This window comes from Rhinopithecus bieti, unplaced genomic scaffold (genome assembly GCF_001698545.2).
Source record: "Rhinopithecus bieti isolate Rb0 unplaced genomic scaffold, ASM169854v2 scaffold_33140, whole genome shotgun sequence".
In the NCBI taxonomy this organism is placed as follows: Eukaryota; Metazoa; Chordata; class Mammalia; order Primates; family Cercopithecidae; genus Rhinopithecus; species Rhinopithecus bieti.
The window spans coordinates 371,694-384,530 of NW_016814072.1; the positions used below are offsets into that span (position 1 = coordinate 371,694).

At 43.8% G+C, this 12,837-nt stretch overlaps 1 long non-coding RNA gene across 1 annotated transcript; it reads right to left on the reverse strand.

Moving 5' to 3' along the window:
- Positions 1-4,299: 4,299 nt before the first annotated feature.
- LOC108513719 (uncharacterized) lies at positions 4,300-11,572 on the reverse strand. The gene is made up of 3 exons (XR_001881000.1): positions 11,115-11,572; positions 9,168-9,414; positions 4,300-4,933 (listed from the first exon to the last, which is right to left on the reverse strand). It is a non-coding gene; the product is annotated as an uncharacterized LOC108513719 (long non-coding RNA).
- Between the last annotated feature and the right edge of the window lie 1,265 nt (positions 11,573-12,837).

A 12,837-nucleotide genomic window follows, 5' to 3' on the forward strand; every position in this document is an offset into this window, starting at 1 on the left:
CTGGAGTACAGGAGGTGGAAAGGGCTGAAGACAGAGGAGCAATTGAAATTCTATCTGTGGGGCAACTGTACCCGTCAAAACCTCACCCTCTTTCCCCTTTTCTACCCATCACTCATGACGCTCAGGCATTTATGTTCCAGCAAAACTCTCCTCCCAAAAACACTCTCCCCCAAAGAAACTAGAGAAAATGTTGGAGACAATATCTTTCATTGGTTAAATTTGCAGCCTGTGGCCAGCTCCCTGCACACATACTCTAAATGATTTGCCCTTTACAGAGTCCTGGATAGAATTCCTACCAAGAAGAGATCAGTCAGGACAAAGCCTAGGAAACCATAGACACCAGGTATCACCAGCATAAAAGAACCAGAAATGAGAAAAACTAACCAGAAAGCCAAGTGAAACACAAAACTGAATCTGAAACACAGTGGAATTATCTTCAAAGGCCCAAGAGAAATTTATACCAAAATTTATATATTCAGTGAAATTATTAATCAAGCGTATGAGAAGATTAAAAAAAAAATTGAGTCAAAGACTCAGAAAGGTGACCTTCCACACATTCCTCAGGAAGTTACTACAGGATATATTCCAGAAAAACGAAGAAATAAATCTAGAAAATACGAAAATGAAATCCACAAAAAGTGGGGCACCTAGGGTCAACCTTAACACATGAGCTAAGCAAGCTTTGACTGGTTATTTGTAGTCTAGAGGCCTCTGTTCAACAGTCCAGTAGATTTTCCTTCAACTTCTTCACATGCAATGAAATACAAAATATTTGACATTTCTGAGTTGGCATATATTTATCCCATGGATATGTATTTACTCAGGACCACATCATACATGCTGAGTTTCCTAAGTGCAGACATTTAGAATGTGAAATTAATCAGCTGTGACTTACGAAGGATAAAAGAGTCAATGTTTATTTAAATTTTTGTATGGGAACAAAAGAGAATGAAAATGAAGCAAAATCATTAATGGATTAAAAATTTGTGTCACAACCGACAATAATTAGACAATACTTTGAAGTTCCATTTTTAACTCATGGATAAATTCTGTATTCATGCATATAGTCATTCAAGGATTCACTCACTCAGTTAAGTATTTATTAAATAGCTGGGAGAGTCCAGACATTATACTAAACACTGGTTTTAAGAAGGAATACGTACTCTCTTGTGTTCAGGCTGACAGAGGAGACAAGGACATAAAGCAATAACTAAAACCAGAACTGCAAGAAGAAGGTAGAGACACCATGGAAATATGAGTAGGGTTCATTTGTTTATTTAAATAGTGTCTTACATACTTGCAGGTGCTTCAAACCTGAAGACCATCTACCAGTTTCCCATCCTTGTGAAATTTCCTTGGAAAATTTTTAGTGATTGCTAAGTTTTTAGAAGGCATTACTGGTAGCTCATTTTATTTAGAATATAGTTGACCAAAGTAAGATTAAAAGTATTCAGAAGCAAATATAACCATAACTTATTTAATTTACAGAGGTAAACTGTAATCTTACTTGCAATTGTCAGCTTCAATTCTTTTACCCAGCTGTAATTTTTTTTCATGTTCCCTACTTTTTTTTTTTTTTAACAACTTAATACTCAATGACGGGTTTTAGATTTATACCAAATGTATCAATCACTAATCTTTGGCAATCTTCCCTTTTCTTTTTGCCTTCTTATAAAGTCTAATAGTTCTGAATCTTAATTTCTAAAGGCTGCTTTACAGACAGATAGCACTAGTACTTTTTAAAACGCTTAAGGTGAGTGCTTGCTGACATTTGCAAAGGGAAGAAAGATGCTGAAGACTCAATTACTATTTCCTGGCAACTGAGTCTAAGAGAGAAGAGAAATATTCACAAACAGCTGTAATACAAGACATAAAAGACAACAGTACCCCTAAAGACAGGCAAAGACTCAGGGAGTTTACCTCCCAAGCACTGTTCTGCAGGAAGTTAAATGAGTTGCATTTCCGACTCAAGCTATCAACTCTGTCCACTTCTGCACGTCTCATAGTGGCAATGGGATGTGGAGATGGAAGTCAGTCCCTTCCCTTAGAAGCTCACAGACCTAGGAGGAAGGCACAGCAATCCACCAAGACTGCAGGATCCATAGCACCCAGGGAGACCAGTGCAGAATCCTCAGGATCCACAATGAGAGCACCATGTGGTTGCTGCAGAAAGTGAGGGAGGACAGCAAGGGGGGTGCTGCTCAGGGCACTGGGGAAGTCCAAGGGACAGGTGCACAGGCTCTCAGCGAATGCAAGGGAGGACACACTCCTGCCTAACTTAGAAGGGCATGGAGGAAGCAGCAGCATTCGGATGAGTGACCATCCCCATAGGGGTCCCACAGCACTTCCTAGTGCCAAGGGCATGTGGCCCAAGAGCACAGTGAAGCAGTAAAGGGTCCTCTGCAGGACTCGCAGCCCACTGCGGCCTCCTTGGAGACGGGACTATGGCTCACCTCATCTCCCTGGTACCAAGTTCTAATGATAATCCTTGGAAACAAGTCTGCAACCTTCTCTTTCAATTCTCTTGGTTACTATTATACAGCGGTGGCTGTGCCTCAGCCTCTGGGCTCAGAATCCCAGGTTCAAATCCCTGCCCGTTACTCTGTCCAAGGCTGCAGAGCTGCCCTGTGAGCTCCTGGACTCCCTCCTCCTCTATCCGCCACCTGACAGTCAGTGACCTCTGGCATGTTAGTTCCTCTCCCCCACCTCAGTTTCCAGGTCTATACAGCAGAGATTATGGTGGCATTTATCTCAGAGGGTTGCAATGTGGAACACCCACTGAGTGTCACCTTTCCTTATGACCTTTCCTTACCAAAGCTGGGTGGCTGAGCAAGATAAATACTTCCTGTGCCTCGGTTTCCTTGTTACTCACAATGGAGGTGGTGGGGCCATTCTGAGGATTACATTAAATAATCCATATCAAGTTACTGGGAAATGCTGTGGTCTTCACGCCTGTTTCCACTGAGTCTGGCTTTTTGATATCAGCTTAAGATTTACTGTGATTGTCCACAGTTTTCTTACCTCTTGCCTATAATATCTTGCAATATTTAATCCATTATTCTACTGCTAAGCACTATTGAATACACATTAATTTATATGGTTTTGCTGAGTGTGGCAGAACAAAGAAATGGCCTCCCCAAAGATATCCATGTTAAGTCATTGGAATCTGTGGACGTGGCTTGACTTGGAAAACAGATCTTTGCAGATGTAATTAAATTCAGCAGGTTGACAGGGGCGTATCCTGCATTATTCAAGTGCCCCTATGTCCGATGACAAGCGTTCTTATAAGGGAAGCAAGAGATACACTTGACACCTATAGAAGGGGAGGCAGCAACATGACCAGAGGAGAGACTGCAGTGATGCGGCCACAAGAAGCTGAAAGGGGCAAGGAACAGATTCTCCTCTGGAGACTCCAGAAAGAGCATGGTCCTGACCATGACTCAGTGTAGATTTCTGGCCCCCAGACTCTGAGAGAATTCATTTCAGTTGCTTTGAGGCACTAAGTTTGTGGTGTTTGTTACAGCAGCCACATGAGATTAATACACTCTATTCAAAGTACGAATTTTCTACTCTGACTCAGATGCCTTAAATCTGCGTACTATAGCTATAATTAGTTACAAAGACAGGGATTCTAAAGTTAACTCCAAAATAACCTGGCTTTAAGTCTTCCTCTCAGCATCAACATAGGTTTCAACAAAATGGTTCAGTCAAAATTATGAGGCCCTGAGCATGGTGAGCAAAAATGCCAAGCCTGGAACCAAAGGTACCCCAGACAAATCCTGGCTCCTCTCTTCATCTCCCTTTGAGCTTCAGTCTCATCTGTACAGCAGGGTGCTCAATAGAAATGGCCTCCACGGTACGCTGTTAGGAGGAATAACTTAGTGCCAAATAAGGGCCGTAGAGTGCCTAGAGAGCAGGTACAGGCAGCAGGCATAATTATTAGCCTATCTTATAGGCTAGGAAACTGAGGTTTAGATGTGCTGGATAACTTACCCAACTCTCATAGCTATTAGGTTTCAGAATTTGGAGCCAGATCTCATTAATCAAGGTGCACTGCAGCATGGCACCTAATGTTCCCTGCTCTAGCATATTTCCCCCCAACTTTTAATCAAAAACGTTTCCAAATATAAAGAGAAGTTTAAAGGATCAGTGAACACCCAAACACCCTCCACTGGGATTCGAAAATTACCATTTTACTATATTTGCTTTGTGGCATATAAATCCATCCACCCATGCATCAATCACGGATCCATCCTTCAAGCCATCTGCCCCTCCCTCCTCCTCCTCCTCTTCCTTCCCCTTTTTCTCTCTCTCTCTCTCAATTTCTTGAAGTTTCAAAGCATACAGTATGCCTTAGCATGCTTCCCCTCTGAACACTGCAGCTTGCATGTTATTACTGTGTGAGTTCAATATTTGTCTATGGCTCTCTTCTTTTTGGTGGGGAAGAGGGAGGTAAATTTGCAGAAAGTTAAATGCACAAATCTTAAGCATATCAGCCCATCAGTTCGGGAGAAATGTAATCTCCTGTGTAACCCAAACCTTTATCCAGACATTAAACATGTCCACCAGGTTAAGAGAGCCCCCTCATGCCCTTTCAAGTCAATCTCCACCCCTGCTCACCATGGCAACTGACATGCTGGTTCTTTTCTCTAAACATCAGTTGTGCCTCTTTTAAAACGTAATCAAAATGAATCTTGCAGTAGGCATTCTTGCATGTGAGGCTTCTTTACTCAGCCAAATGTGTCTGAGACACACTCGTGTTGCTGCAGGCTCTTCTGTTGATGAGCAGCCTCATGTCGTACAATTCACCACATCTTCTGGTCACTGACTCCTGGACAGGCTCCAGTTTTTGACTATTACGGATAAACTGCTATGAATGAGGTTGACCAAATCTCTTTATGGCCATATTCTTTTAATTCTTTTAGTTAAATGCCTGGAAAATGGAAGAACTGAGTCAGAGGATAGGTGAATGTTTAGTTTTATTAAAAACAGCCAGACTTTTTTCCAGAGAGTTGGTGGCATTTTGCCTCTGGACCAATAGTTGAGGAAAGTTCTGCTGGCTCATGACATGTCCTTGTCAACACTTGGTATTGTCGAAGTTCTTAATTTTAGCCATTCCAGTGACTTTATTTCACATGTCCCTGAGGACAACAAATGTTGAACACGGTTTTAAGTGCTTATGAGTCATCTGCATATCTTTTTTTGTGACATGTCTGTTCAAATACTTTGCTCATTTTTAATTTTTTCAAAATATGTTTATTATTGACTTCTATATGTCATTTATATTCTGGATACTTGTTCAATACTAGATGGATGTTTTTTGAAATTTTCTCTCAGTCTGTGACTTATTTATTCATGTTCTTAGTGCTGCCTTTTGATAAAGTTTTAAATTTGATGAAATCTATTAATCACTTTTTAAAAATTTTTGCTCTGTTTCCCAAGAACCCCCCGTCATTATTTTCTCCCTTTTTTTCTTTTCTGAAACTTTCGTAGTTCTGCTTTTTTATGTACTTTATCATCTGTCTTTACTTACTTGTATGTATAACGTGAGGGGGTAGGGCTGAGTTTCTCTCTCTCTTTCCCTCCCTCCCTTCCTTTCTCCTTCCCTTCCTTTCTTCCTTCCCTCCCTCCCTCCCTTTCTCCCTCCCTCTTTCCCCCTTTCTTTTCTCTTTTCTTCTTTCTTTTCTCTCTCTCTCCTTCCTTCCTTTCTGCCTGTCTGTATGCCTCCTTTTTTCCCAAGTGTCCCAACATCATTTGTTGAAGACTTTCCTCTCCCCATTGGATTTCTCTGGAACTCCACTTCTGATGTATGGAAAAAAGCCACAAGAGAACATTGCTTCCACCTCATTAACAAGAAAAACTCAGCTACTCTACAAAATCTTATTTTTCTTTAGCCTGTTGAAGAGTAAGGGCCACAGGCACCCAAAACATCCGAAGGGAAATGGTGCCACAGATTGTTTTGCCTTTGGAAAAGTAGAAGGAGGAAGCAGCTTCCATTCTAATAATCTGTTAATGGGTAAGCCTGGGCTGGACCACAGTTTGGAATAAATGGGATCCCATTTTCACCTACAAGTTCTTCTCCACAGGCTTCTACCACGTGCTCACGGGGAAGATCGGTAGGCAAGGCAGTAGGCCCCAGAGCCCCCACCTGCATCCCTAGACCCCTCCCCTAAGGAAGACAAGCCTCTCAGTGCAGGGCGGCAGGATGCTCCCTCAGGCCCAGGTCCTACACACCAAGAAGCAAGGATCTTCTCTTCCCAGGAGAGGGGCAGGAAACTCCCTCCCACCTACCACGTGTCCTCTGACAGATACAGACAGTTTGGCTTGGTAAAGGAGAGGAGGCAGGGACAGTGAGAAAGCTCTAGCCCCAAAGCACAAAGACACAGGGCCATCCTCAGATCAGAACTGAAAACACACCCTGCCCTCTCCAGGAGCCCATCTCCTTCCCCACACGCTTCCATCACAACAGGTGTGCAGCAATGGCCAAAGTAGGTATGCAACAGGAGCACTGAGGGGCACCCAGGCTCCCCAGTCTCCATGTTAATTGCAAGGCAGCAGCAGCCCAGTGCTGGACAGTTCTAACAAGTCTCTCACGCATGGAAAGGAACTACAACAATGACAAAACCAAAACCTAGCTCAACTACTGACTGACCAGGCGAACTCAATCCCTATACCAGGGATTGGCAAATTATAATTTCAGCCACATTTGGCTTGTCACTTGTTTTTGTAAATAAAGTTTTAACGGCAAACAACCATGGCTATTCACTTACTTGTTGTCTGTGACCGGCTTAGGGCTACATTGGCAGAATCAACAAGTTACAACAGAGATCCTGTGGGCCACAAAGCCTAAGGTATTTACTTATGTGGCCCTTTACAGACAAAAGTTTGCCACTTCCTACCCTATAAAGACAGCTAGAGATAAGGGATGTGCCCATTTTCAGGAGAAATTTCTACTTACATAAGTCTCTACTATTCTGCTCAACATACGTTCAATTTAATCAAATGTTAAGAGCCACACAAAAAGCAAGGCAAACAACACATTGTTAAGAGACAATCAATAAAATTCGGCCCAGAGATTAACAAGACACTGAAACCATCAAAGAAGGACTTTAAAATGGCTACGATTAAAAGATTAAAATAATCTAGTGGGGAAAACGTAGACAATAAAAAGATGGGGAACTGCAGCAGAAAGAAACTACGAGAAAGAATAAAACGGAAATATAAGCAATATAAAAAATACTATCACATCTAAGGAATCCCTTCAATGGTCTCATCAGCAGACAGGATTCAGCATAGGAAAGAATCAGTGAATTTGAAGGCAGGTCAATAGAAATTATAAAAAAGAAACATATTCAGGAAAAAGAATGAAAAAATGAAATGGAGCATCTGAAATCTGTGGCACAATATACCCAACTGTTAAGCACATGTGCAACTGGAGTTCCAGAAGGAGAAGAGAAGCAGAATGGGACAGAAGACATATTTGAAGTTGCAGTGATCATTAACTTTCCAAGATTTAATGAAATACAACAAACCACAGATACAAGACCTCAGTAAACCACACAGGGATTGCTTTAGTACCTTTTTGAATTTTTTTTTTTATGTGTGTAAGAATGATGGTATTTCTGAGCTCCATATTCTGTTATATTGATTTAACTGTATCTACGCCAGTGTCACACAATCATGTTCAATTTTGCTTTAAGTCTCGAAACACATAATATAAAACCTTCAGCCTTCAGGACTGGTTTAGATATAGCTCTCTTCAGCATTTCCTATACATTTTTAAATCAGCAGGACAACTTCAACAAAAAGCCTGCTGGGATTTTGATGGGAAGTGTGTGGAATGCACAGACCAACTTGTAAAGAATGGATATCTTAACCACACACGTGGTATAGCTTGTACCTGTGGAGATTCCACAGGGAGCTCCTCCTGGGGCCGCTATTGTGAGGTGAACTTTACAGCTCTCCTATTTTACAATTGTATTTTTAGAGAGGGCTGCTAAAACTAAGGTCTTAGATAGACAGAAGTTCTTCCCAATCAATGCCCCAGGGGTATCCTGTCATTGTATTTATTATCTTGCATATGTTGATAGTAAAGTTCAACATCTTTTGAAAACTATCAATAGGGCATTTTCTTTCATTATTCTCAGCACAAATTGTTAAAGAGTGAATCTACTACACCTTACATGTTATGTAGTAACCGTTTTTTAAAAAAGTTCATCTACCTCCTAAAAAACACTACAGAGACAAAAGGCAACTCACTATTTAAACAGAGCTATCTGCAAATGAGACAATTAAGAAATGAACATCATGGGGCCAGGCACAGTGACTCATGACTGTAACCCAGCACTTTGAGAGGCCGAGGCAGCGGATCACTTGAGGTCAGGAGTTCAAGACCAGCATGGCCAACATGGTAAAACCCCATCTCCACTAAAAATACAAAAATTAGCCGGGCGTGGTGGTGCATTCCTGGAATCCCAGCTACTTGGGAGGCTGAGGAAGGAGAATCACTTGAACCCAGTGAGCCAAAATTGTGCCACTACACTCTAGCCTGGGCAACAGAGCGAGACTCCATCTCAAAAAAAAAGGAACATTTTACACTTACATAGGACCTATCATGTAAACAGAAGTACTTTCTTAACAATTGTATTTTGCACACCCAAAATAAACAGATGATATAAAAGGTTAGTTTGCTCCAGAATAGGCAATACACTGGCACAGACAGACACTAAAACCAAAACAAAAAAACAACAAAACTGGCTTCTTGCCCCAAAGTTGGAGCATTCTCTGTAAGTATAATTAGGGGGCATTATTTGGAATTATCCTCAGAACAGATTTGTAAGACTTCCCCTAAGAGCCCATCTTGAACGACCTAGAACAGGAAGACCAAATGTACTCAATACCAACATGTCATCCCATTAATTTTTAAATTACATTTAAAATGAGGTTTCACATGTATACTTTTATTTTTGAGAGGCAGCAAAAAGAGCTTCCTGGTATGAAATAAATGAGTGCAGCCTGGAGGCCTAGGAGGAAAGGGAAAGACAGTGGAGGAGAGCAGGGAGGTGTAAGTGGGGACTGAGGAAGTAACACCGGGGTGCAAGGGGGGTGAAGCGGCCCCCAGGAATGTGGAAAGGAGCCTCCGACTGTCACCCAGAAGGGATCTTTACCTTTTGAAGACAGTGGCAGAGACTGGAGCGGCTCAAGGTGAGCAGAGAACGAGGGTCACGCCCAAGAAATGGAGTTGACTGTGTTCTCTCCATGACTGCGCGAGTGAAAAGAGCGCAAGGATCTTCAGCGAGGAGCAGGAGGAGGAAGCACCTGTGGAGTTATTGGACAACTCAAGGCCCAACTCTGTCTCTGATTTGCTTTGTGGCCTGCAAAGTTGATTTCCTTTTTCTGTCTGCATTCACTCATCTGTTAAAAAAGGGGCGAGGGATTATAAAACAATTATCAAGAGCAAACTTAGAAATGGCTAAATGTTGATCAAGTGAACATTGCCTTCAATTTACTGAATGACTATTATTTGCTACCAAGCAGGGATTTGAATCCATTAATTCTTCTGATTATACCAAACTCATTCTAGTGGCCATTTTTTTTTTGTTTGTTTTTGTTTTGTTTTGTTTTTACATGCCAATTTTTCTTTTATTATACTTTAAGTTCTTAGGGTACATGTGCATAACGTGCAGATTGTTACATATGTATTACTTGTGCCACGTTGGTGTGCTGCACCTATCAACTCGCCAGCACCCATCAACTCGTCATTTACATCAGGTATAACTCCCAGTTGCCAATCCCTTCCCCCCTCCCCCTCCCCGTGATAGCCCAGTGTGTGATTTCCCCTTTCATGAGTCCAAGTTGATCTTCATTGTTCAGTTCACCTATGAGTGAGAACATGCGGTGTTTGGTTTCTGTCCTTGTGATAAGTTTGCTGAGAATTGATGGTTTCCAGCGTGCTCATCCATGTCCTACAAAGGACTCAAACTCATCCTTTTTTATGGCTGCATAGTATTCCATGGTGTATATGTGCAATTTTCTTAATCCAGTCTGTCACTGATGGGACATTTGGGTTGATTCCAGTCTTTGCTATTGTGAATAGTGCCGACAATAACATACATGTGCATGTGTTTCTTTATAGCAGGCATGATTATGTTATCCTTTGGGTATATACCCAGTTAATGGGATGGCTGGGTCATATGGTACTTCTAGTTCTAGATCCTTGAGGAATCGCCCATACTGTTTTCCATAATGGTTGAACTAGTTTACAATCCCACCAACAGTGTAAAAGTGTTCTATTTCTCCACATCCTCTCCAACACCTGTTGTTCCCGCTTTTTAATGATTTGCCATTCTAACTGGTGTTGAGATGGTATCTCATTGCGGTTTTGATTTGCATTTCTCTGATGGTCTAATGGCTGTTTTAATCTCCTATTTAAATAACGTGACCAGGGACATGCGCACAGCGTGGATAACTAGAGTGTAAAGTTCATCATCTTTTTACATCCTGCCATACTTCCCCCTTCTGAATTAATCTGGCCCTTGTGATTCTTTGTTGCTCTTCTTTAAAAAATCAGGTGCAACTATTAGTGTTCAGATGCAATGCATATATTCTTTGTCACATCAAAGAAAATATTTTTTCACCAACTGGTTACATGCTTACTAGCAATAAGGACTTTTGTTTTCAAACATCTGCACTCTCCTGGCAGCCCACCTCTGCCACACCATAATAGGGATTTGTGCCTGTTTTGTAAATTTCTGTGTACCAATACCTGGCCAGTCATAGGGTGTGACTAGTATGTGTTAAATGGTTAACGAGTGCAGCACAATGCCATGGGATCTATTCTATTTGAAATGTAGTGTTCATACGTACCATGTTTTTAAATCTTTTTTTTTTTCTGAAAATGACAATGCCTATTGTACTGTATCTGCATTATGACTAATCAGGTTCCCTCTTGTAAAAACAAACGATATAATCTTCATAGTGCTGGACAAGGTATGTTAAGAGACAAGGATGAATTTAAATTTTATAGGAATGTGGATTAAAAAACATTAAGACAATTAATAATTAATTGTCCCAAAGATAAGCTGGGACACCCGCTCACCAGGATGCCCACACACCTTGCAGAGGCAGCCATCCTGGCCTCCCTGGCCCAGACAGAGCCTTCCCCTTCATCTCAGGCTCCCCCTGATCCAGGGTGCCTGGCCCTCAGCGGGGGACTTGCTCCACACTCCTGCTTACTTTGGAACTAGCAGGGCCAAGGTCACAAGCGCTAATTACTGAGCGAACCCTGCCCCCAACACAACGGCTGCCCAAACGCTCTTGGCTGCCAGTTACTGGGGCCCGGTCAGTAGGCGCTTGGGTAAATCTGTGGACGGTTCAAAACAAAGCCATTTGCCTTCCTGGAAACAGTTAAGGTACAGGTCCCCAAGGAGGGCTGCTCCTGGCTCTCAGTTGCTGGGGTAAATGTGATGAACACGGGCCAAGAACACCGTCAATTCACTCTGCATAACCTTCACAGCCCACACACCACAGGTACAAGACAAACCACCTTTCTCCACTCCAGACGCACTAAGGTCCCCACCTAGTCTTAAGCCACAGGCTTCTGCCGGACTCTCTAAAATTTAACATACAAAACCCTTTTTTTTTTTTTTTACATAGTCCATTCTTTCAAAATGTTTAATGTCCATTAAACTCTATTCTAAAACAAAAACTATAATAGAGTTACAATTCAGTTTCCCATTTTGGATTTAAAATGCTCTGGTTAGCGTTCTCGACATTTTCTTAAAATCAACATTACGGTATATTTTAGGAGATAATTTATATGGAAAAACACACACACACTAAATGTTGGCTTCCACCTAATTTAAATTGTTTACACATTCATGGGAAAACCTAGCTGTTAACCTTGGTGAGGGCTGAGATCGCCCTCTACAAGATAAACACGTTTCTCCCAATTCCAAGGGGAGCCTGCGTGCTCCCCTCCCCCACTCTGGTGGACCTAAGGACAGAGGGGAGGAGAGGGGACCTAGGAATCGATGGGGACCGAGAGGGGCTCAGGGATGGGGGGGACACAGAGGGGAACCCCAAGGTGAGAGAACAGAGGGGGACCAGGGGGATGTAGGGGAACAGAGCGGCATAGAAGGGGACAGTGGGGGACGGGGCGGCCCCAGGCGTAGAAGGGGACAGTTGGGGACCGGGCGGCTCCGGACGTAGAAGGAGAAAGTTGGGGACTGGGCGGCCCCGGGCGTAGAAGGGAACAGCTGGGGACGGGGCGGCCTCGGGCACAGAGGGGGACAGGGGGAACGGGGCGGCCCCGGGACCTGACGGCCTAGAGAAGCAGGACCGGGCGGCCGCACGCTGGGTGTGCTGCCGGAACGGGGCTCGCGCGGCGACGGGGCCCGGCTTGGTGACCGGGACGGGCGCGGGGTGGCGGGACCGGGCAGCAGGGAAGGGGGACTGGGACTGGGGACGAGCAACGCGGCCCGCCCGGGCTCTCCCAGCCCCGGATCCCTCAGCCCCGGCCGCGGGCGCAGCACAGCACTCGGCCGCGCACCTCACAGCGCGGACTCCTCCGGCGCGCGGCCGACCGCGCCTTATATACCCTGCTAAAAATAGCCTGCGAGGCCACTCTCCAATCAGAACGAGCAGAGTTCGAATTGAACCAATGGTGCGGGCCGTGATGGAGAGTCTCGGTCACGCCAGGCGGGGCCGCTGTGTGTCGCCGCTCGCGATTGGCCGCAGCTGACATCATCGGCGCGCAGCCCCCGGGCCGGGAGCCACGGGATTGGGCCGCGCGCGGGGCGGGCACGGGGCGAGTCACGTGGGGGGAGGGGGAGTGGG